Genomic DNA, 23,039 nt, shown 5'->3' with positions numbered 1-23,039 from the left:
GCTTAGGGAAGGTTCGAGCCCTCCTGGGGACTGCTACCTGCCACCTAGCCCCAAATCCCCAGGCTCCAGCTTCAGCTGGGAGGAAACGTCACAAAGAAATAAGGCGGCTTGATGGAAGAGGACACCTGCTGCCCTCTCTCATGTCTGTGTGCACATCTGCACACACAATGTACACACATGTGGATACCACACACACACACACACACACACACACACACACACACACACACAGTGAGTAAAGTCAATGCCGTGGTTGGTTTGGCTAGATAAACAGCTAAATAAATGAGAACCTCCAAGCCTGATATACTTAATTTATTCAGCCATTAGTTGAGGACAGTCCGTGGGTCATGCACTGTTACAGGAGACTGTGACTAAGGAGAGCCTTGGCATTTCACCAAAGGAGCCAGCACATGCAAAGGCCCTGTGGCTGAAAGGATATCCCTCTTCTCTTGGTGCTATTTTGGCAGGCTATCAGATTATTTAATTTTGGACTGATTTCCTTAGGTACTTTTGTCTTGGTAGATAAAATCTGCCCTTTTCAGAAGATGCCAGCATATTCTTTGTAGAGCCTGCTTTACGAAGTGATATATTTCTACCTAGAGTGACACATTTTGGTTATGTCAGTCATGAGGGTGGTATGTGGAAGGTTAACCCGGGTATAATCTGTTGATGGTGATGACTCTGATAACCGACTTACAGCCTTGGACTTGGACTTGTGTAAGCTTAGTGTCTGTGAAAGCCAAAGTGAGGCTGTATGGAAGGGATCAGATTTGAGCTGTGCTGTCGACGACGGCAAACACTAACGGTCCAGTGGCTCAATCTATGCTGGCTTTTGCGGATTGTGCCTTATGTGAGCACACACTTCTCTCCTGAGCAGTGATTCCAACTCCTAGGTCCCTTCCATACGGTGGTTCTGCCGCTGTCTAAGATGTGGCTTCCGAGGCCAGGTACGAAGAAGAGCTCGGTGCTCACTGCTTGAGGAGTTGCGTGGCCCAGGCCTTACAGTGATGCTCACACATCAACCTGTTTTCCTCTGGCCAGTCTCCCGCCATAGATGACTGTAGGGAAGCTGGGAAATGTAGTCCTGTCATGGGCCCAGGACGAAGTGGGTGAGGTCAGAATGAGTGTCCACAAGTCTCCACCGACCTCTGAATGTAGGTGTGTCCGACCCTTTGACATTACAACATAACAGCATCGCCGCCTACAAGCTTCATAAGTTGAGAAATGTGCACTCAGGTTTAAAAAAAAAAAAGCAAAATGTCTTATAAGGTTTTATGGGAGTTTAGGATTTTAATTTGAGCTTCCCAGCTGCATACGGCTACATAAAGCTATAGTTTAATTAGCCCTAACGCCTTTCCTTCCCCCTTTTAATTAATTTTGAAAGCATACAAGGTAATGCGAGTTTCATTATGGCATTTTTGTACACACACACACACACACACACACACACACATATCATTACATTTAATTGTATTCATTACACACATGTTCACACATACCTGGTACTGCCTTTTCCCTCTCCCCTGCCCCTTCCTGATGGTTCCCTGCCTGCCCCTCTTCCCCCACCCCCCGTAATCTGCTTTCATGTCACATCTGTCCATCACTCTTGCTTTTTCCCTTTCCTTTCCTTTCCTTTCCTTTCCTTTCCTTTCCTTTCCTTTCCTTTCCTTAAGTCTCCCCTTTTCCCTGGTCCCCTTTCTCCTTTCAACACACACAAACGCACACGTGTATGCACAGATCTAGATTTAGCGTACGAGAGGAAACAAGTGATGTTTTACTTGTGTTTCTGAGTCTGGTTCATTTCATTCTCCGTTTTCCTTCAAATGTCGTGATTTTATTTTTTTCTTTACAACTGAATAAAACCCCACTGTGTCTGTATACCGAGTTTTCTCTATCCATTTATCTGCCAACAAATGTGTAGGCTGGGTTCATTTCTTAGCTATTGTGAGTTGGGTCATGCATTAGTACGAGCGGATGTGCTGGCTAAGATTCCTTTGAGGATTGGTGTAGGTCAGGTAATGTTGTGATTTGTTCAGTTGGTTTTATGGTGCTGCTGCTGCTGGTGGGGAGTGATTGTGTCCTCCATACTGAATTCTGTTGTGGCTGGACCAGTTCACATCCTGACCAGTCCTGCCTGTACATTCCTGTGTAAGAGCTCCTCATTCCTCATCAAAACTTGTTGTCCTGATGATGTGGTTTTTGTGACAGGGTCTCTCTATGCAGCCCTGATTGACCTGAAAATCCCTACATAGCTCAGGCTGCCTCTTCTGTGATCCTTCTGCCTCTGCCTCCAGAGATTAGGTGCCTGACTGACTGCTTTCAGCAGCTGTCTATCCTTTGTGGGCCTGATAATAGCCACAATAACAAGGGTAAGAGGGAATCTCAGAGTAGTTTCAATTGGTGTGACCCGGATGGCTGAGGTTGGTGAAAACACTTTTTAAATATCTGTTGGCCATTTGTGTTTCTTCTGAGAACTATCTATATCAGACCATTTCTGTTTGGCTGCTTTGGTTTTTTTTTTGTTTTGTTTTTTTTTTTGTTTTGTTTTTTTTTTTTGGTTTTGTTTTGTTTTTTCAGCTCTTGATATATTCTAGATGTGAATTAACTGTTGGGAGCCGAAGCTCCCAGAGGGGAGAAAAGCTGGTGCCAAACTCTACAAGGCTACTGATAGACTGAAACCTTTGGTGATTTCAGAGTTAGATGTTACACGTTGGAAGCCAAATTCTCTTGGGCTATCTTTAGCCCCCTAAACTGCCATTTACTACACACCTCTGCGTGTGACTCAGCATCCTTGTGACTGTGAGGTAAATCCCTTTGGGATGTACAAATACAGCCTTAGCATCCAGTAATCAGAGGGTAAGAGTGTCATCAGACAGTATCTGAGACCTGGAACAGAGGTGTCTTTATTTTATTACTTATCTCCCTGTGTTTCTACCAATGAAGCTGAAAAGTGCCTTGGTTTGTGATCTTCTTTGGTTTGTTCCTATAAAAATTCGGTGAAACCACTACCAGATTGGAGCCGGCTCAGATTTGGCTATAGAATAAACCATCCCTTCTTTCTTTGGAGGTAAGAGTCATTTGTGTCAGTCAGTCTGATGGAGAAGCTTCCTCCTTGCTGCAGGCAGCCTTTTTCTTCACTGATTATTTCCTTTGTGCAGAAGCTTTTTAAGCTCTTGGAATCCCATTGTCAGTTCCCAGCATGGTTTCCTGTGCCCTTGGGGTCCTTTTTTTAGAAAGTTCTGTTCCTGCATTATTTCTTAAAATGTCCCCAAGCACTTTCAAAGTTTCAGGTCTGTTATTAAGATTGTTGACCTGATGCTGGAGAGATGGCTCAAGAGTAAAGACCACTTGCTGCTCTTGCAGAGGACCAGGGTTTGGTTCCCAGCTGCACATGGTGGCTCAAATCCCTGTAACTCTGGTCTCAGGGGATCCAACACCCCCTGCTGGCTTCTGAGGCTCATGTAGGTACATGATGTGCAAAAAATTTTGCAGGCTCACAGATATATATATATATATATATATATATATATATATATATATATGTAGAGAGAGAGAGAGAGAGAGAGAGAGACAGAGAGACAGAGAGACAGAGACAGAGACAGACAGAGAGAGACAAAGAGAGAGAGAGACAAAGAGAGACAGAGAGACAGTCAGGCTGAGACTTTATGTATTCCTGTCAGTCCTGGAACTCACTTTGTAGATCAGGTTGTTCTTGAACTCATTGACCTCTTCCTGCCTCTGCCTCCCAAATGCTGAGATTAAAGCTGTGTCCTACCACACCCAGCTACATAAACTTAAAAAGAAAAACAAAAGTTGACCCAGGATGAGAACTGTGGATCTAGTTTCATTCCATATATGAATATGGATTATTCACTGAAGAGGTTGTTTCTTTTCTAGTGTATGGTGTGTGTGTGCGTGTTATCAAAAATTAGGCAGCTGGGACCCTGGGCGTTCATTTCTGATCTTCTGTTTCGTCCCATTGTTCTGCAGTCTCTCTGTGTCAGCCCCACGCAGTTCCAGCTCCTGTAGCTCTGTGCTGTCTGTCATCTGAGCTCGGGCCCTGGGATGATGCCTTTTGCAGATCTTTCCATTTGTCATCACTTTGTGCCTCCGTATGGACTTTAGTTTTTGGTTTTTTGTTTGTTTGTTTTGCTTTTTTTGTTTTTTTACACTTTTGTGAAGAATGCCATTGAACTTTAGATAGGGATTACATTTGGAGCTGAAGGTCACTTGAGCAAAATTAATACTGTAAAAATGGCATTTTTTTACAGCATTAATTTTGCCATTTCATGAGTATGGGAGGTCTTTCTATTTCCCAGTGTTGCCTTTAATTTCTTTCATTAATGTCTTAAAGGTCCCACTGTAGAGGTCTTTGACCTCCTTGGTTAGTTATATTCCTAAGTATTTTATCTTTATGAAGCTATGGTGAATGGGAGTCTCACCCCATCCACCTTAATTTGTTCTTGGCAACTTCCTTATTCGTACAAAGGCTACTGAGTTTTGGGTGTTGACTTTGTATCCTGGTCCTTTGCTGAAAGCACTTCCTGGGCTTAAGAGATTTTCTTTTCTTGGTTTCTTTGTTTCTTTCCTTTTACTTTGTTTTTGTTTTTTAAGACAGAGTTTCTCTACATAGTCCCAATAGTCCTGATTGTCCTGGAACTCCCTCTGTAGACCAGGCTAGCCTCAAACTCAGAGATCCACCTGTTTCTGCCTTTTGAAGGCTGGGTTTAAAGGCATATGCCACTACTGCCCAGCAGACCCAAATCATTTCGATGGCATCTTCCTGGATCTTTTAAGAATAGAGCACACTGTCTGCAAATAGAAGTTTGATTTCTTCCCACATATGTCCCTTTCATCTTTCCTGTCTCATTGACTTGCTTTTCTCTGTGGCTTAATCCACTTCTTAAAAGAGACAAGCTGAAGCTGGAAAGCATGTTGACACATGGCTTAAATAAATGACACCCCAAACATTGCTTGGTACCATTCTTTTTTGGTTTTCTTTCCTTAAGCACCCCCCCACCCCCCGAGAGCTAGGACTGTTGCATGCACTTTAGTTCCTATGTTGTGAGTCTGAATATTGTCAGCTTACCTTTCTTGTATTTGTCAGTCTTTAAGACTGAAGGAACAGTTTAGAATCTAGGAACTGAATGCAATGGTTTGGAGGAATCCCAAGGATGTAGGCCCCAATGGTTGTGCTGGCAAGGTGTGAGCAATCAGGCAAAGAATGAACAAACCCTTCTTCCATTGTCCTTATATAGGCTTCCAGCAGAAGGCGTGGCCCAGATTAAAGGTGTGCCTTCCAGGCTCAAGATCTGGATTAAAGGCTTGTGTCATCCTTCCTTAAGATCTAGATCAAAAGCCTGTGTCTTCTAGCCTCAAGATCAAATATATTATCTTCCTGCTGCAAGATCCAGATCACAGTTTTGCCCTTCATTTCTGGATAGTAGTTCATTCCAGATACAGTCAAGTTGACAACCAACACTAGCCATTACAGTCTGCCTACTGCATTGATACCAAACGTGGCAGACTTAGGGCCTGCTTCTTACAGTTCTTAATTTCCCCCTTAATTATATAGTAATGCAAAGTGTGCAAGGTATTGTGAACTCTGAGCATTGTCCCCCCACTCCCCCACCGAATGCCTGGTTGCCCAAAGAGCTGAGGCTGCAGCTGACAACCATGTCTCTGCTTTGAAAATCTTGTTGGTCCAGAGTGTTTGGAGATGGGAATTAACAGATACGATGATGGAGCAAGATTTCTTCCTAGTCTTAAATGTGCTGAGCCTTTTTGAAAAATTAAACAGCATGAGAGTCTGGCTCTCATGTGCCTCATCTGATCGTCTACTCCATGAGTTAGTCCTAGCTTTATAGATGAGAACAGTAACTCACTGGAGACCCAAGTCATTTGGGCAGAGTCTTGGGGGAGTGGAGTAGAAGGGTCAGGATTCAGATCTAGATTGAATTGCTCAGTGGGGTGCTAAATGTCCATAATCCCATCACTTGGGAAGTAGATATAGGAAGATTGCTACAGATTTTAGGACAACCTAATCTATACAGTACAGGGCTCAACAGTGAGACCAGTCCAGCTGGAGCTATATAGTGAGACTGTCTCAAAACCAACCAACCAACCAACCAACAAACAATCCAAACCTAGAGAGACTTAACTTTAACCTCTGTTTGTATTTGTTCGTTGGATGTTTGTGTGTGTACTTGTATTCTCATGCGTGAACATACAGGTAAATATGTGGATGTGCACGCATGGCTGCTTATGTACATATGAAGGCTTGGGTGTACAGCACTTAATGACACAGGGTCTTGTTCTGGTCTAGAACTCTGCCAAGTAGACTAGGCTGGATGTTCAGAAAGCCCTAGGTACCTGCCTGTGTCTGCCTCCTCCAGTAATGGGATTACAGATGCAAACCACCATGCTTGGCCTTTTAAAAATGAGAACTCATAAGGATGGAACTCAGGTCATCATGCATGAACTGGGCCATCTCCCAGCCCTGTTTTTTGCTTGTTGAGATAATCTCACTGTGGAGACCTCGCTGTTCTAGACCTTGCTACCCAAACCAAGCTGATTTACAACTCCTGATGATTCTCTTGTCTCTGCCTCCCAAAGTGCTAGGATTACAGGATGGGCTACTATGTCTGGCTTCGTCTCCAAAATTTGACTTCTGATCTTTCTCCAAAGACAGACTCAGCCTCAAGGTTCCACTTTACCTCAGTTCATGGCCACTCCATTCTTTTAGGTACTCAGGCTAAAAATGATTATGGTATCCTTGGAATCTTTTTTTTTTTTTTTTTTAAATTTTTCTTATACCCTAAGTAGAATTTATCCATTGAATTATAGCTTGAAACTACATCTAGAATCTGATCACACCTCATGTTTTGGAGACTGCCACCTTTGTTAAAGCTGTCCTTATTTCTGTGAGAGATGACCCAATTGTCTCTCTGCTGCTAACCTAGTTGCTCCTTATTCTCTCTTCACCATGGCAGCTAGAGTGACCCCGGGGTTGGGATACACCTCTGTTCTGCAGAATCATCCTGCAACTGGAGCTTCCATCCATCCTGTTGTCCACCTTCCCTCGGGTGTTGTGCTCTTCTGTGTGGTCAGAGCAAGCTGGCACATGTCATACCTTCTTGGTCACTCACAAAGATGGGAATAAGAAAAGAGGCCATCTTGGAAAATGATTTCTTTTGAAGCACATGATAATTTTCATGCATTATTTGTTCCCATGTTTGGGCAACTTCACTGCAAAGGAGTCTGGGAAATGTGGGCTCTGGATGAAACACCACATCCTTAATTCTCCGAGAAAAGCAGAAGGAACTGAAAACTATCCCCTAGATCCATATCACAGTAGTCAGCTTCCTCCAGCTAGCCACCACCTTTTACCACTTCCCAGTAGTATGTATTTAAATTCATCAAGGAAGTTAATCCATTGAGTAGATCAGAGCTGTGATGATCTAATTGCCCCAGTAATACTGTCATAGATACAGCTAGATGTGTACTTCACCAATCTGCTAGGTCTTCCTTCCTTCCACTCTCACCTTTCCTCCCTGTTCTTCTCCCTCCTGCCCCCCACTCTCCCTCCTTCTTCTATCTTCCTTCCTTCTTCCCTCCCATTCCCTCCCTTCCCCAACCCTTCCCTTCCTCTTCCTTCTCCTCTCCCTCTCCTCTTCCTTCTCTCCCTTTCCCTTCTCTCTTTCCCTCCCATCCCCTTCCTCTCCCTTCCCCTTCTCTCTCTTTCCCTCCCCTTTTCTTCCCAAGGATGAGCTTGAACTTCTGAGTCACCTGCCTCCACTACCCAAGTGCTGGGATGGCACTGTGCTGTCTTCATGTTTAGTGTATGCAGTGTTGGGATGGAACCCTGGGATACAAACTCAGTAGGCAAGCACTCTGCCAACCAAGCTACAGCCCCAGCATAAATGTTTATTTGTTTCTTTCTTTTCCACTTTGGCCTTTACTGTCACCATCTCAACATAGTATACATGTCTCTTTTATGAAATTATACTGCGTTTTTTTGAAGACCTAAGTGTTTCTTTTTATTTGCTCTGCCCCTGATTTTTATTCTCATTCCTGAATGAATACTTGCTTTTATACAGTGTACAAAATGCCTTATTTGACCCAAGTGTTTCTTTGTTTTTCAAACTGACAATACAAATTAAGCATCACACTACCCACCAAGAGTTTTTGTGAGGCATGGAAGAAGTAATGTGTGTTATACTAAGCTCAGTGGTTGAACATGGTACATGCTTACCTAGATAAAACATGGAAGTACCGACCATGCATGACATACTTTTAAGTGACCATGAAGGACGTTTTCTTCATGTACCAGGCATTTTCTAGATGCCGAGGATCAGTCATGACTAAGACAGTCCATCTTTGTCTTCAGAGAGCTCATGGTCTAGCAACAGATGTGAACAACGCACAGACAAACTCACAGATGTGATTTCAAATCGTGAAATGTGTCTGAAGGGCAGCGAGGCAGGATAAGAGAACAGATGCGAGGCGGGGACACTGAAAGGCTTGTTCCGTAAACTGGCTCTTCATAGTCCTGTGACCCTGCTGCAGCCTCTGTTTACGTCCTCCCTCCCCCACCACTTACTCTCAAGACCAGCTCTGACAGGAGAGCATGAGCTTCATGAGGACATGGACTGCTGTGTCCCCTGTGTGGGCGGCTTTGCCTGCTGTGCAGGGTACCCTTGATCAAGGGTAATGAGTACATGCAGCTTGCAGAGACAGGACCGTTTCTCACAGGCAGCAGCCTCAAGGGAGGGTCTGTTCCGTTCTCCATCTCTACACCTCAGTACCCCAAAATTGTTTCTGACAGATGGATGTTTAGCATTTTCTCTAAAGAAGATCCCACATCCCCTCTGGGGAGATGTCTGCTGGATTGAAGCATGTAATTCAAAACAGGTGAAAGAACGCCAGCTTGCCTACCTCTGCTGTCCCCAGTTTTTGGAAGAAATTAGAGCATATTGATTTTTTTTTCAGTGCAAGGACTATATACTCAGATTTTTTTATTTTTCAATTTTATTGTATTTATTTATTTATTTATTTATTTATTTTCAAGATCTGGAGGAACTTTTGAGACATGAAATTTTTTTTATTGCAGCAGTCCTTCATGTTGAGAGAGTACAGCTGCACCATGTTAAAATTTCCTTTTCCATTTCCTTTGCCTCATAGCTAATTTTGTCATAAAATAAGTAAGACACAAAAGAGAGAGAGAGAATCAGGTAACTATTGGGTCAGAAAATTCATTAATCACGGGAGTATTCATGTAATTGGGTTTAATGCCTTGCTTTTTTTTTTTTTTTTTTTGACTATTTGTGTTTATTGTCTTGCTTGTTCCTTGACTATTTGCATCTATTGTATTGCTAGTTCCTCAACCTAGAACAGACCTTAATACTTGCATGTAATCAGAATGGTATAAAAGCATAAAGGAGGAAGGGGGATGGCGTAACGGGTTCTAGGGAGGGGAAATGGGGAAAGGGGATGACATCTTTATTGTAAATAAATAAAATATCCAATAAAAATAGAGAAAAAAAATAATTAGACAGGAAGATGCTATGCTGAAAAGTATTAGCAAATACCAAGTGTTGAAAATGAAAAAAAAAATTAATTAAGATGTCAGTGGGAAATGGGGAAGGCCACACACTCAAATGTACCCTAAACAAACAAACAAACAAACAAACAAACAAACAAACAAATGGAATTTAACAAATTGCTTTGCTAAGCATGTCCCCAAAGGAAGCCTGAGGCCTTGGCTAGAGGAGGCACTGTAGCAGCTATGGTCAGGACGAAGAGCAGAGCCCACTCATTCTGTCTTCAGGATAGGTGCCACAGTAACACTCCCCGGCATCCTCTATATGAAAGCTTGCATTTGTGAGTTGCCCTGTAAGATAGCATTGTGCCGATGGCCATCTTGGTTATGGCACATCTGTCTGGATAAGCATTTGAACTTGCATGTGCTCTGGAGAAGGCCTAGGGCCAGGTGTCTGACTCCAGCTTTTAGGAGACTCAGTACCCACTTCCCCTTCCTGCTCACAACAGTGCTGGGATGGGGCAGGGGCCAGGGCTGAGCTCAGAATTGCAGCTCATTCTGCCCCATTGTTGGCCTCCAGGGCTTGCTTTGCCCAACACCCTTGCTTCTTATAAGCTGGAACCTGTGCTAACCTGCCCGCACTCCCTCTCTCACTTCAGTCTTGGTATCCAAAGGAAAAGGAGAGGAACCCTGAGTCACCCCCTTTGTCGCCACTCATCCCCCACAGCCACAGGTCCATTGATAGCCAGCAGATCCCTAAACATGCTTCTCTGCTCAAGGCTCTTGTCTCTTTCCGTCTGACAGCCTTATAGACCTGGATACTTCTTGCCTGTATACACAGTGTATCCACCCATCTGTGCCTCCTCTTCCCATCTTCTCTTGGACTCCTCACTCCAGGCCCCTTCCACTGCCGGCTTCCTTTTCCAGGGTAGGGTAATGTCACTATCCCATGACTTCACATTCTCTCTAGCTTCTATGGTACCTTTTTTTTTTTCTCCCTGACCCAGGTGGTCTGTGCATGCTGTATTTATAACCTGTCAAACTGTACTCAGCCTGCTACCCTCTGGCTCCTTAACCATACCGTGAAACAGGACACCCAACTCCCCAGTTGCTTCTCTGACTTCTGCTGAATTAGACCTGGGGAGAGCACTTGAAATTTCAAGCTCCCTCTTTCCACTCCACCTGTTCTGTTTCTTTCTGTTACCAGAAAGAATTTTCCTCCCCACCAGGGGTGGGGACGCCTCTCTGACACCTCCCTAATTCCATCATGTCCTATTATTGCATTTTCTCCCTAGGGATGGCTCCACATGAGGGTTTGGGCCACCTGGTAGATACTGGTGAGTCTTCGATGGGTATCTCCATTTCCTACCTCTTCCCCAAGATTCTGAGTTGGAGTGTCAGATGAAAGTGCCTTCCCCCAGAAACTGGGGGAAGGTTTGACAGGTCATTGTTGGGCTTCAGCCAATTGTTGCAGATAGGAATTCAGAAACAGTGTTGCTAAATTTTCCAGTTTTGAGTCTCTTAAGGATTAACAAATGTTTTTACAAGAGCCTGACTATGAAGCGGCTCTCTAGGATGATGGGTTGATTCTTGTAGATAGATGCTTGCTGACTGCCTGATATCTTTATCCTAATGTAGGCCCCTTTAACTGAGCTTGCACCAGCGAGCTTCCCCCAAATCTACCCCACTCCCGTGTATGCTGTATCAATTAGTGTCCCCTGCTATCCAATCTTCCAAGCCAGAAATGAGTAAGATGGTGTCCCTCCTCACTTCTCTTTCCTCCTCTGTGACACTGTACTGTTCCTTCTCTTTGTTGCTGTGTTCAGACACCCGAGAAGCAACTTAAAGGAAGAAGAGCTGATTTTAGCTTACAATTGGAGTGGGTCACAGCCAATCATGATGACAAGACCTAGTGGCAGAAGCATGAGGCAACTGGTCATGTGACACATGTCACATGTCACAGTTAGGAAGAAGAGATAGATGAACATTGATGCTCTGCTTGTTTTCTTGTTGTCCAGTGCAGGACCTGACTCCATGGCGTGGTGCCACCTACATTTAGATGGGGATTCTCATCGCAGGGACCCAGTCTCCAGATGCCTATGCAGACGTGCCTATGTCCTGATAAATTCAGTCAACAGAAGCCAGTGTTTTGTGTATAAGAAACCCAGAACTGAGGTGTGTTGACGGTGGAACATACCCTTAATCTCAGCACCTGGGAGCACAGACAGGCAAATCTCTTGAGTTCAAGTATAACCTGGTCTGTAGAGTGAGTTCCAGGATAGCCAAGGCTATATAAAAAAAACCCTGTCTTAAAAAAACAAAACAAAACAAACCAAGCAAGCAAACAGACAAAGAACAAAAAACAAAAATAAAATGAAATAAAAGCAAGTAAGGAAGAAAGAAAGAAAGAAAGAAAGAAAGAAAGAAAGAAAGAAAGAAAGATAGAAAGACCCAGAAGTGCCCTGACTGGTCACTTTACCTCTTGCCTCCAGGCCTAATTCAATAGGCCCTCTTGATACTCACCTGCCTGCATTGTCTCTTGCTTGTTACTTCCAGTTCCCACAAGATAAAACCCGAGGGCCTTGGCAGAATAACACTTTCTGGCCAAGTCTCCTATGTTGACACCTGAATTGATTCTTGCTCCTTAATGCAAACATTATGGCCCTTATGGTATGACTGGCTTCTGTTCTCTATATAAAGGATACATATGGGGGTATATAACCCCTTCCTGTGTGCCAGGAGCAGTCTAACATACAGGTTATAGAAAGATCCCCATTTTCATGGAATTCTTCAGCTACTACCTGCAAACTCCCTATACCAGCCCCCCCCCCCCCAACCCCCATTCTCTCTGGAGCACGTTTCCCTCAGGCCTTACTTGGCCAACACATACCTTTCTTTTCTTTTTTTCTAATGTAGAATTGTACCCCTTAGCTTTATTTATTTATTTATTTATTTCCTACTTTTGTTTATATTGCTATCATAAAACATTATGACTGTGATTTTTTTGAATAAGAATATCCCCTTTAAGCTTCCATATTTGATTGCTTAGCATCAGAGAGTGGCACTATTTGAGAAGGATTAGGAGGTGTGGCTTTGTTGGAGTGGGTGTAATCTTATTAGCAGAAGTAATGAAACTGGGGGTGGAATTTGAGGTTTCAAAAGTGAGTGCCAGGCCGAGTCTCTCTCTGTCTCTCTCTGCCTACCAATTAGAATGTGGCTCTCGGATACTGTTCCAGCATCTGCCTGAATGCAGCTGTGCTCCCCACCATGATGAAAACGGACCAACTCTCTGAAACTGTAAGCAAGCCCCAAGTTAAATGCTTCCTCTTTTCAGAGTTCCCTTAGTCACAGTGTCTCTTCACAGTAATAAAACAGTGACTAAGACAATGACCAAGAGGAATTCAGCTAGGAGAGGGTTCATTTAGCTCATACTTCCATGTTACAGACCATTATTGATGGAAGTCAGGGCAGAAACCTGGAGGCAGGAACTGAAGCAGAGGTCATGGAGGAGTCCTGTTTACTGGCTTGCTCCCCATGGCTTGCTCAGCCCGCTTCCTTATAGAACCCAGACCCACCTGCCCAGGGATGGTACTGCCCACAGTGAGCTGGGCCTTCCCTCATTGATCAAGACTTTCCTATAAGCCAGTCTGGGAGGATTTACTGATGAACTTTAAAAAATTCTTAAAAGTCATCAAAACACAATGTGAGTATAGTTTCTTAGGCACCATAAGGCTGATCTTCAGACCAAGCCCCCTAACTATTTTCCTCTCCTGCTAGGCACAGACCACCCTGGACTCCTGTGAAGGGCCATATAATGTGGATACAAAATAAATAATTCTTACCTTCCAGCCACTCCTGAAGGCAGGCAGACACATAGGCCAGAGAGCAGCAGCAAGAGAGAAGTAGGAAGTTGAAGACGTCAGGAGAAGACTCTGTCCCTCTTGAAGATGAACTTAAATTTAGGATAGATAGAAATCAAGTAGGCAACCTGGCAAGACCTGCTAAACCAGAGGCATAGAAGAGGTGACTACAGAAATGTACATCATCCTGGAGAGTATGGGGGTCGAGTGGGTCATTAAGAAGCCCAGAGAATATAACATCTTGGGTAGCGTTATGCCAGCTCTGTCAAGACAAAGCTTATCTTGGAGTTGGTGTTCCATGATTGTTGAATATTCCTCCCAGCAAGGGTTAAAGGTAGAAAGGCACCCCCCCCCCCAAAAAAAAAAGCAGCCAGTGAAGGTAATTATACCACCCTCTATTTAGCTGCTAAAGAATTTACCATTCAAGGAGATAGGACCCGCCTCAACAGAGGCTTCAGCAGTCCAGCACTCTCACATTACCCAGATTGTGTAAAGAGCTCCAATTATTTCCGCTGCCTCCCAGACCTCGGACGGAGGTGTCTCTTTACAAAGCCCCTGCTTCAGGCCAGCTGAATGCCTCAGCGGTGCTTCCAGAGGCCCAGGGTCCTAATCCCTTTAGCAACAAAGATCTGTTTCTTTGCTTAGCATGAAGTAGGCCTCAGAGGCCTGTGTGTGTCTTCGCCTGTAGGCCAGAAGCCTCCTGTTTACAATTTCCCTATTCCTGTTTTTAATGTTGTTCCGAGAGCAGCCACAAAGGGCTAGTTTTGTCCGGTAGGAACAAGGGAGCTATTAGAGAGACGGAGGAAGGAAGGAAGGAAGGGAGATCGCAGGAGGACTTCTCGAGGGATTAGCAGACACAGCTGTTCCCGGAGGGAGAGGGGCTTTAGGTTGTTTACAATTTCTGTCACATTTACATTTTTTAATATTTTATTTCCTTAATGTTCTTTTCTTTTTTCTTTTTTATTATTTTTTTTTTTTTTCTGATCAGTTTCCTACCCACCATTTAAAGAGTGCATCTCACTGCTGTATTGTTGAGTGGAGGGCACCTGGTCAATTCAGATTGAGCCCTTTGCTTTGATGCCCTGCAGCTCTGGGGTGGTAGTCGGTGGGAGTTTGAGGTTATAGGCCTCAGACAACTAGATGCCTGGGGAAGTCCATCTCCCAGGGAAATGGTTCCCATTCTTATCCTGTCTGTATGCATGGCTGGAGTTTTCTGCTGTTTCTGATGTGGTGCATTCAGATCCCACAGAACGCTGCCCGTCCGCAGTGTCCCAACCCGCTTGATAAATAGATCTCATCCCTGTCTTGCTGTTCCATATCTGAGGAGTATTTTGAGGATGCTGATGGCGGGCAGAGAGAGGAAGTCTATCATACGCCACATTTCTAAGATACCTTATGGCGGTTGCTTTGACAAAATTATAGCTTCATCCCCAAGGCAAGTCATTTGCTCACTTGTGATTATTACCCACATGTTCAGTTTTTGCAACTTTGTGATAGAACAGGTAAAAAAGGTAGACGGGCTGGAGAGGTGGCTCTGAGGTTAAGAGTACATACTACTCTTGCAGAGGACCTGAGCCTGGTTCCTAGCACCCATGCCAGGCAGATCATAACCACCTATAACTCTAGCTCTAAGGGATCTGGATACCTTTATTCTAGGAAGGCACCTGCATGGATGTACAGATATCCACACACTGCCACACAAATATCACATATATACATGTATTTAAACATAAAACACTTTTTGTTTTGTTTTGTTTTGTTTTTGAGACAGGGTTTTTCTATGTAACATTGGCTGTCCTGGAACTTATTCTGTAGACCAGGCTGGACTTGAACTCACAGAGGCCTGCCTCTGCCTCCCAAGAGCTGTGATTAAAGGCATGGATCACCTCTGCCTGACTTAAAATGCGTTCTTAAAAAAACAGTTTTATTCTTAATTTTCCACAGTGTACGTCTATACCTCTTATCTAACCGCCCCCCCTTTCTACTTCTTTTGACCACCTCCCTGTTATAAATAGTAGTAACTCACAGTATTTTCTTCTACACCTTGCACCGTGCCCGAACAGTAATATGGAAAACTTAACCTTGAGTCAGGGGATGTTTTAGTCAGGATTCTCCAGAGGGATAGAACTGAGATGCGTTAGGTGGTCCATGTTGCAGAGCCCATGTATAACCTTCATCTCTGCCACCATGGTCACTTTGTTTATGGGCCCATTGGGCAGTGATGGGTGGCTTGGGAAAGAGGCTGAAGGACCACAGAATAGCTCAGCCTATCTGGCTTATTACTGGACTTCTCCTCTGCCGAAGTCACCTCTTGATGAGCATTTACATGGAACACCAGTATCTTCACCTCCTTTGTCCATTTGGAGAGATCTGTCCACGTGCTTCTTCCCCAGATGTCTTTCTCACCAGTTTTCCAGTCAATGCTCTTTCTAAGTCCCTGACCATCCAGCCAGTCCATTGGCTACAGCCCACGAATCGATGAACAATCCCACGTCTGGCCATTTCTTCCAAACAGAATGTACCATGATGTATACTGCCTGAAGTTCTGCCCATTATGAAGCTTGCCCTTCACTGGTGTTTTTCAGGTTGTCCTTGAAAGAAGTTATAATCCTGCAGCTGTCTACTTCTGGGTGGTGCCTGCATAACATGTGGAACCATCAGTGAACCAGGCTCTAGTCTTCTCTTCCTCAGTTAACAAATTACAGAGCATACCCATGAGGCTACATGAACATGCTTGGCAGCAGACAGCATTGCAATGGGAGTAGAAGCCATAGGTGTTTGGGCAATTTCTTCATGAACCTCGCTTGTGCCCTCAGGACCTGGTCGGGCCCAATCACGTATGTACCATTTCCGTTTGTTAATGGATTGCTACTATGTACATAGTCATTTATGATTTGGTGGGTCAGATAACACCCAGTTCATAATGGACAGCTCAGGTAACACATGGTGACTTGGTGACTCATTGTCAAATGTTCAGTTTCCAGTAAGGCCCAATAGTAAGCCAAGAGCTGTCAAAGGGAAAATAGCTGGCTGTAGTTGATGGTAGAGCCTTGCTCCAAAATCTCAAAGGCCTCCTGTGTGATTCACCTATAGGGGCCTGTCAAATGCTCCAGATAGCATCTCTATCTGCTGCTGACACATCAAGTGCCATCAAGTCTGCTGGATCATATGGTCTAAGTGGTAAAGTAGCCCTCACAGCCTGTTGAAGAGCCTTCTCCTGTGCCAGGTATCTCACAAAGCTTTCAAAGTCACTTGGTGTATGGGACAGGGTAACACACTGGAGTGAGGAATGTTCTATCTTTAAAATTCACAAAACACCTACTAAACATTGTACCATGAGAGAGGCCAGGTGCAATTGCTTATCCTTCATCTTAGAGGAAATATGTATATGTTCCATATCATTGACTTCTAAGAATTTCATTGAGGTAGAAAGACCTTGAATTTTGGTTGAATTTATTTCCCATTCTCTGATGCACCTATTTGTTACCAACAAGTTCAGTGTGGTTGCTACCTTCTGCTCATTTGGTCTTATCAGTGTAATGTTATTAATATAGTGAAGCAATGTGATATTTTGTGGAAGAGAAAGAATCAAGAGCCCTTTGAACTAAGTTACGACCCAGGGCTGGAGAGTTAATATATCCTTGGTATAAAACTGTAAAGGCAGATGTCTGGCATTGCCAACTGAAAGCAAATTGCTTCTGGCAGTTCTTATGGACAGGTGCCAAGGCAAAGGCATTTGCTAGATCAGTAGATGTATACCATGTATCAGGAGGTGTGTTCATCTGCTCATGAAAGGACATCACATCTGGCTCAACAGCTGCAATTGGAGTCACTGCCTACTTGAGTTTTTGATAGTCAATTGTCATTCTCCATGACCCATCTCTCTCCCCTACTGATCAGATAGGAGAGTTACAGTATCACCCTCCCTGCATCTTTCAAGTCTTTGATGGCACTAGTTTCTATAATTCCTAGGACTTAGAAAATAAACATGAGATGAGTTTGGAGACCCAGTGGACCTACTGTGAGTTGGACATCAGCCAAAACTCCATTAATCACAGCCCTTACATTAACTGGAAGGCCACAATGTTTTTGGGGGTCTTCTAGAATTAGCATAAATTCAGAGCCATTATCCAATAGACCCCTGGAAAGTCTGATTGTTTCTTTTCCCCAGTGTAAAGTTACCTTGAAAAAGGCCATAGGTTTCTCTGGGGAAGGCCTGGAGAAAGGCTAACAGGAAAACTCTTAGGTATTTTATCATGGTTCTTTCTCAGGGGAACCTGTCTGTCCCTTCATCTTCTGGGTTTACAAACTGGCTCAAGTCTGGAAATTGACTCATGGTGACTCATGGGCTGAGATTCCCTTTTGCCACTATCCAACATAGCCTTTATTTCATTTGTTTGAGAGTTTTTCTGCTTATACAGATCAAACAAAAATTCAGTAGGCCTTATATCTGTTTTATGCCTGAAAACACCATGATTGATTAACCAGTACCAACGATCTTTATGAGTCATGATTCATCCCATTATAAAAATCACTCTGCCTGTGCAGCCTATCATAGGTCAGACCATTATGGACATTGCTTTGTCTATGCTGCCTGTTACAATAAGTACAATCACTCTGCCTTTGGAGATTTAGGGCTGCCACCTGGCCCCTGCTACCTCTATGCCCAGTTAAACCCATTGCATTTAGTTCATCCAACCGAGCAGCAGCATCCCTGACCCTATGGTCTGGCACAAGGAAAAAGGGCAACAACAAAACTCTTTGAATGTGCTGGTGCCCCTCTCACCATTTTGCACCTTAAAGGATTAGCGAGGGCATGTCTTCTGGGCCATTCCATTGTGGAGGATTAGGTTTTACACAGCATACCTGCGCTAGCATTATGATTTCCCTGAGCCTTGAAATCCCTTCATCAACACTAAGCCAAGGGATCTCAGAGATAACAGCCATCTACTGATTCAGTTTCAGTCGGCCATCTTTTGACAACTGCAGAGAATGAAGGATTCATTTCCTCAGTCAAAGGAGGAAGAGGAAATATTTCAGAAAGGGGATGGTAGGAATATATCTTCTGATGAGAGTGGCGAGACTACTTTCTCAGGTGAGCTAAACTCCTGAGAATCTGAGGGTTCAGTTTTCAGCTTCAATAAGTTTTTCCCATGTATCTCCTTCCCAAGTTACAGGATCCCATTATGTACCGATTAATGCCCTTACTTTACCCTCTGAAGCTGGAACTTGAATTTTCAAGGTAATTTAGCCAACCTTGTAATAAGGGCTTTGGTCTGATTTCCTACAACTTGAGCTCTGTGAGTGCAGGAGAGAAGATTCTATTCCAGGGCACATTTAGAAACCTATAGGCCAGTGCTTCTCAACCTGCAGGTCGCAACTCATTTGATGGGCGTAGTGATCCTTTCAAAAGAGTTCCCTATAGACCATCAGAAAGCATATATATTTACATTACATTTCATAACAGTAGCAAAGTTATAAAGTATAAAGGAAAATAATTTTATGGTTGGCAGCTACCACAACAGGAGGAACAAACGGTCACAGCATTAGGAAGGGTGAGAACCACTGTTTTATGTGCATTGGGAGCCAGGAAGTTTTATCACTGACTTCATTGTCCTTCCCTGTATTGTGATATGATAGAAGTTGGTTAATTTTATCATGGAGCTCATTCTCTTCCTTTGTCAGTTTATTCTGAAATGCTAGGAACATCTTGCCAGCAACATTTTTCTTAATTTTCTATAAATTGTCAAAAGTTTTATATCCAGAGTCACTAAATCCATTGTCTATCACAACTGGTGAATCAGGTTAACCTAATATATTTGTCTCCTGTCGGCTCCTTGCTGGCAGGTCCAAGCAAGAGGAGAGAGATCCTGGCCCCACTAGGTCTCTCGGGGGCTGAGCAGGATGGTGAGTGTCAAAAAAAAAAACCACACTGGGTAGGGAGTCCTGTCGAAGCAGGAACTCAACTTTATTGCATCAGCCTCTCACTTATATAAAATCGGAGCATAGGAGGGGGATTTTTGGTGGAATGAAATGATGTAGGAGGCCAGGAAGGGTGACGGAGGGTATGGGGTGACTGACAGGGACAATGGCAAAGCTCTTCATTAGCAATGGTGGTGGGGCAGAGGCAGGGCCAAGCAGGTCTTGCTGAGTCACCCCAATACAGAAGTAACTGAGATAGGTCTCAAAACTCAAGCCAGGCTTAGGCTCTCCTACAAGACCACGGAAACTCGAGCTAGGCTCAGGTTTGTCCACAAGGCCCAAACCAGGGCTGAAATGGGGCTCAACAGTTTCTGTAAGTTTGTAAATTAGTTCATACCATGGGCTTTCTTTACTCACTGAGATTCTATAGAGGCTTCAGTTATTGGAGAGGCTTCAGTAATTGTAGGTGTGGGCAAATGCAAAGCCTTTTACAGATGCTTATAAACTCATCCATATACTTCTATTGCTCTAGAATCAGTTCTGGTACAAAAATCTGTATTAGTCAGGGTTTTCTAGAACTGATAGACTGAATTTATATATATTTAGAAAGGGAATGTATTAGAATGGCTTACAGGCTGTGGTCCAGCTAGTCTAACAATGGCTGTCTACCAACAGAAGGTTCAAGAATCCAGTCGCTGTCCAATTCACAAGGCTGAATGTCTCAGCTGGTCTTCAGGTATATGATAGAATCCTGAAGAAGTAGGCTCTAATGCCAGTAAAGGAATGGACTTGACAGAGAGAGAGCTCATGCACAGGCAAAGAGCTCTTGGGTTTTAGTTAATTCTAGATGTAGTCAGGTTGACAGCCAAGAACAACCATCACTGGGAATCATTGTTTTCATATTAAAATAGATATGCAAATTGTCTACTTCTCCATATCTTGTTCTTCTTACTTGGCTATGGTTCAGAGGTCATTGTATTTCATTTATGTTCAACCCAACACAGTATGCGTATCTCCACTTTGCTAAAAGACTATGCTTGGATAAAGTTGCAGATGCCTGTGTATATGGAATTTTCATTTTGCTCCGTTTTGTTATGTTGTCCTTTTCCTGGGGAGCCTTAGTCAAAAAACCAAATGACTTTCTCAAATGTCTCACCAGCACATTGCAGACCCTCTCTCTGGGTTCTTGAGGTCTTGGGGTAAGTTTCTGGGCTGGAGTGTGTTTTGGATCTGGCTGATAGGTTACTACTGTCTCAAAAGACACTCTGTATAGTTTCCTTTTGCTGGGGCCTGGGATGAGGGCTAGTCTCAAGGACGGACAGTGATTAACATTCTCCCAACTCGCTCAGGGACAGCTGTTCTAAACCCTTCCTTCCTGCTCGAAGTCCTAACTAGTTTTCAAGAGGAACTTCAAAAAAAAATTTCCCTTTTCAAAGAAGAATATGGAGTTCTTCCAAGATTGCTCAATTTTTCTTTCTCTAAAGTAAAATAGTTCAACCTATGTGCCAATCCAAATGTGCTTTCTGTATTTGTTGTGCTGGAAATGTGCACTGGGAGATAAGATGCATGGCCTCTGGAATATTATTTTTCAGTGCTTGCCAGGAAAAAGCCACATTTTCAACTGCTTCAATTGCTCTTGTGCTTTAAAAAAGCGAATACTAAGGATATTTTAGGGAATACAGGCTTCTAGAAGCCTTGCTATCAAATGCCTCCTGTCACATAGGCTTCCTTGTCAGGGTAGCAAATTAAAGTTGGTGGTCATGGTTTTGGTGATTATACTGTTCAGGAGACCATTCTCTGATGAAAACACCCATTTAAAGATGCCTTCTTATCACAAGTATACATTAAATGAAAGACTCTGTGAATGTAACTAAATGCTTTATAAACAAGTTTAAATTACCCAATGCACTCGCAGCCTTTAGGTTATGATGCTAGGATTTTATTAGCCCATGTTTTGCCCTCTGCAGAACTTCCTGTGGGTTTTGTTGATATGACATGGTAGCTACATGTCTATGCACATGGTGGGAGGTAAGATGTCTGCCTAGCCATTCTTAGCAAGGGCCAAGCATGGACTCTCAATGGGTGACAGTCATTACAGGTCAGCTTCTTCCATTCTTGGAGAGGACATCAGTGAAAACTAGTAGATGATGCATGAGGCCAAGCCAATAGCATCAAGTGTGTATTAGTCAGACTAACTCCACACTCGTGTGTTGTCACATCAAATTCAAGTGAAGAAAAAAGAAGCTGGAGTCGTCTTTTAAAGACTATATATATACACATGTATATACATATATATACACATACACACATATACATATTATATATGTTATATTATATATAGTATTATATTATATATGTGCGTGTAAAACCTTTTAGAGAACAATTAGTACAGAATCAAGTTAAGTCAAAGAGAAAGTCATCTGAGCACATTTGGCCCACATTTGACCCTGGCAATTATTATTTGTGAGTTATTACAGTTAGTATAGGAGTACTTACATGGTCTGGTATAATGATGACATGCTCACAAAAATGCTGTGTCCATGGAGAGATGAAGATACTCATTCTGAATCCAGTTTTTCCAGACACTCATGGGAGACATAGAAGGATGTTAGGAGCAGGGTAGAATGGAAGAGAACAAGCCCGTTTCTGGGACTCAGCAATACTGGAGCAGTCTTGTCTCTGCCTTTCTGCCCAAGACCCTGTGCATGCCAGGAAGAGGAAAGTACCCTTCTGCTGCTAAAACCTTTGACAATTACAGCTTAGAGGAAAAGTTCATGTTTGAGCAGGGTATTCCCTTGAGACAGGGTCTCACTGCGTATCCCTGGCTTGGAACTTGCTCTGTAGACCAGGCTGGCCTCAAATTTGTGAGAATCCTTTCCTCTGCCTTCCAAGTGCTGAGATTAGAGCCATGCACCACCATGCCAATCTCTTCTGTGCTATTTTCAGACATTCCTTTACTATGTAGCTCAGGATAGCTCTCACTCAGTAATCTCTCAAGCATTGGGATAAAGGGTGTGAATTACCATACCTAACTTGAGGAGAAATGTTTGTTACTTAATAACAACATATTCTATAAGCATTTTTTGTTTGTTTATTTGTGCTGCAATAGTTTTAAATGTATCCTCCAACTGGATATACTGGATGGAACCCAGGCTCTGGCATACACTTGAGCAGTGTATCCCAGATATGCCCAGCCCATACTAGTTTTAATACTGTCTTAATTAACAGTATTTAAGGCTTAGGCAGGCAAAGCACAGTTAAAGTGATGGGTGGATTTTTGCGAAAAGGCACATGTCTCAAAATTGCCCAGATTTGGAACCTCACAGGGGTTGGAAGTGATTGGAAAATATTTTTCCATGTTGAGTATTGAGGGAGGGAACACACTCCAAGCGCCCTCTCTTCTTACACTACAAATCGCCAAGCCAGTTCTCAGAAGTTCTCTGTAGGAAAACCCAAGGAGGCCATCTACAGAACATGTGAAGTTTGAATTGGTGACGCACGCTATTCGACCACAGTCGTGGTCCATCAAAATATCTATGCAGGAAAAGACCCTGAGGTCTTTCTTGTATTATTAGCCACTCCTCATATTCATTCTGATAAACATTCTTCCCTTGTGTCTTAAGCAGTGACATGGTGCAGATTAGATCCACATGTGTTACTCTTTCCGCTCTCTTCCTTTCCATTTGTGTGTGTGTGTGTGTGTGTGTGTGTGTGTG

At 43.4% G+C, this 23,039-nt stretch overlaps 1 long non-coding RNA gene across 1 annotated transcript in view; it reads left to right on the top strand.

Annotated features, from left to right (window-relative positions):
• Positions 1 to 23,039, top strand: part of LOC143434334 (uncharacterized) — a 314,842-nt gene that overhangs the window by 61,989 nt on the left and 229,814 nt on the right. The window contains exon 5 of the long non-coding RNA XR_013103765.1: positions 15,987 to 16,238. This is a non-coding gene — a long non-coding RNA (uncharacterized LOC143434334). The remainder of the gene's footprint in view (positions 1 to 15,986; positions 16,239 to 23,039) is intronic.

The sequence above is a fragment of the Arvicanthis niloticus genome, chromosome 14, assembly GCF_011762505.2.
Source record: "Arvicanthis niloticus isolate mArvNil1 chromosome 14, mArvNil1.pat.X, whole genome shotgun sequence".
NCBI lineage: Eukaryota > Metazoa > Chordata > Mammalia > Rodentia > Muridae > Arvicanthis > Arvicanthis niloticus.
The sequence above is the reverse complement of the archived record's forward strand: the minus strand, read 5'-3'. Positions and strand labels throughout refer to the sequence as shown.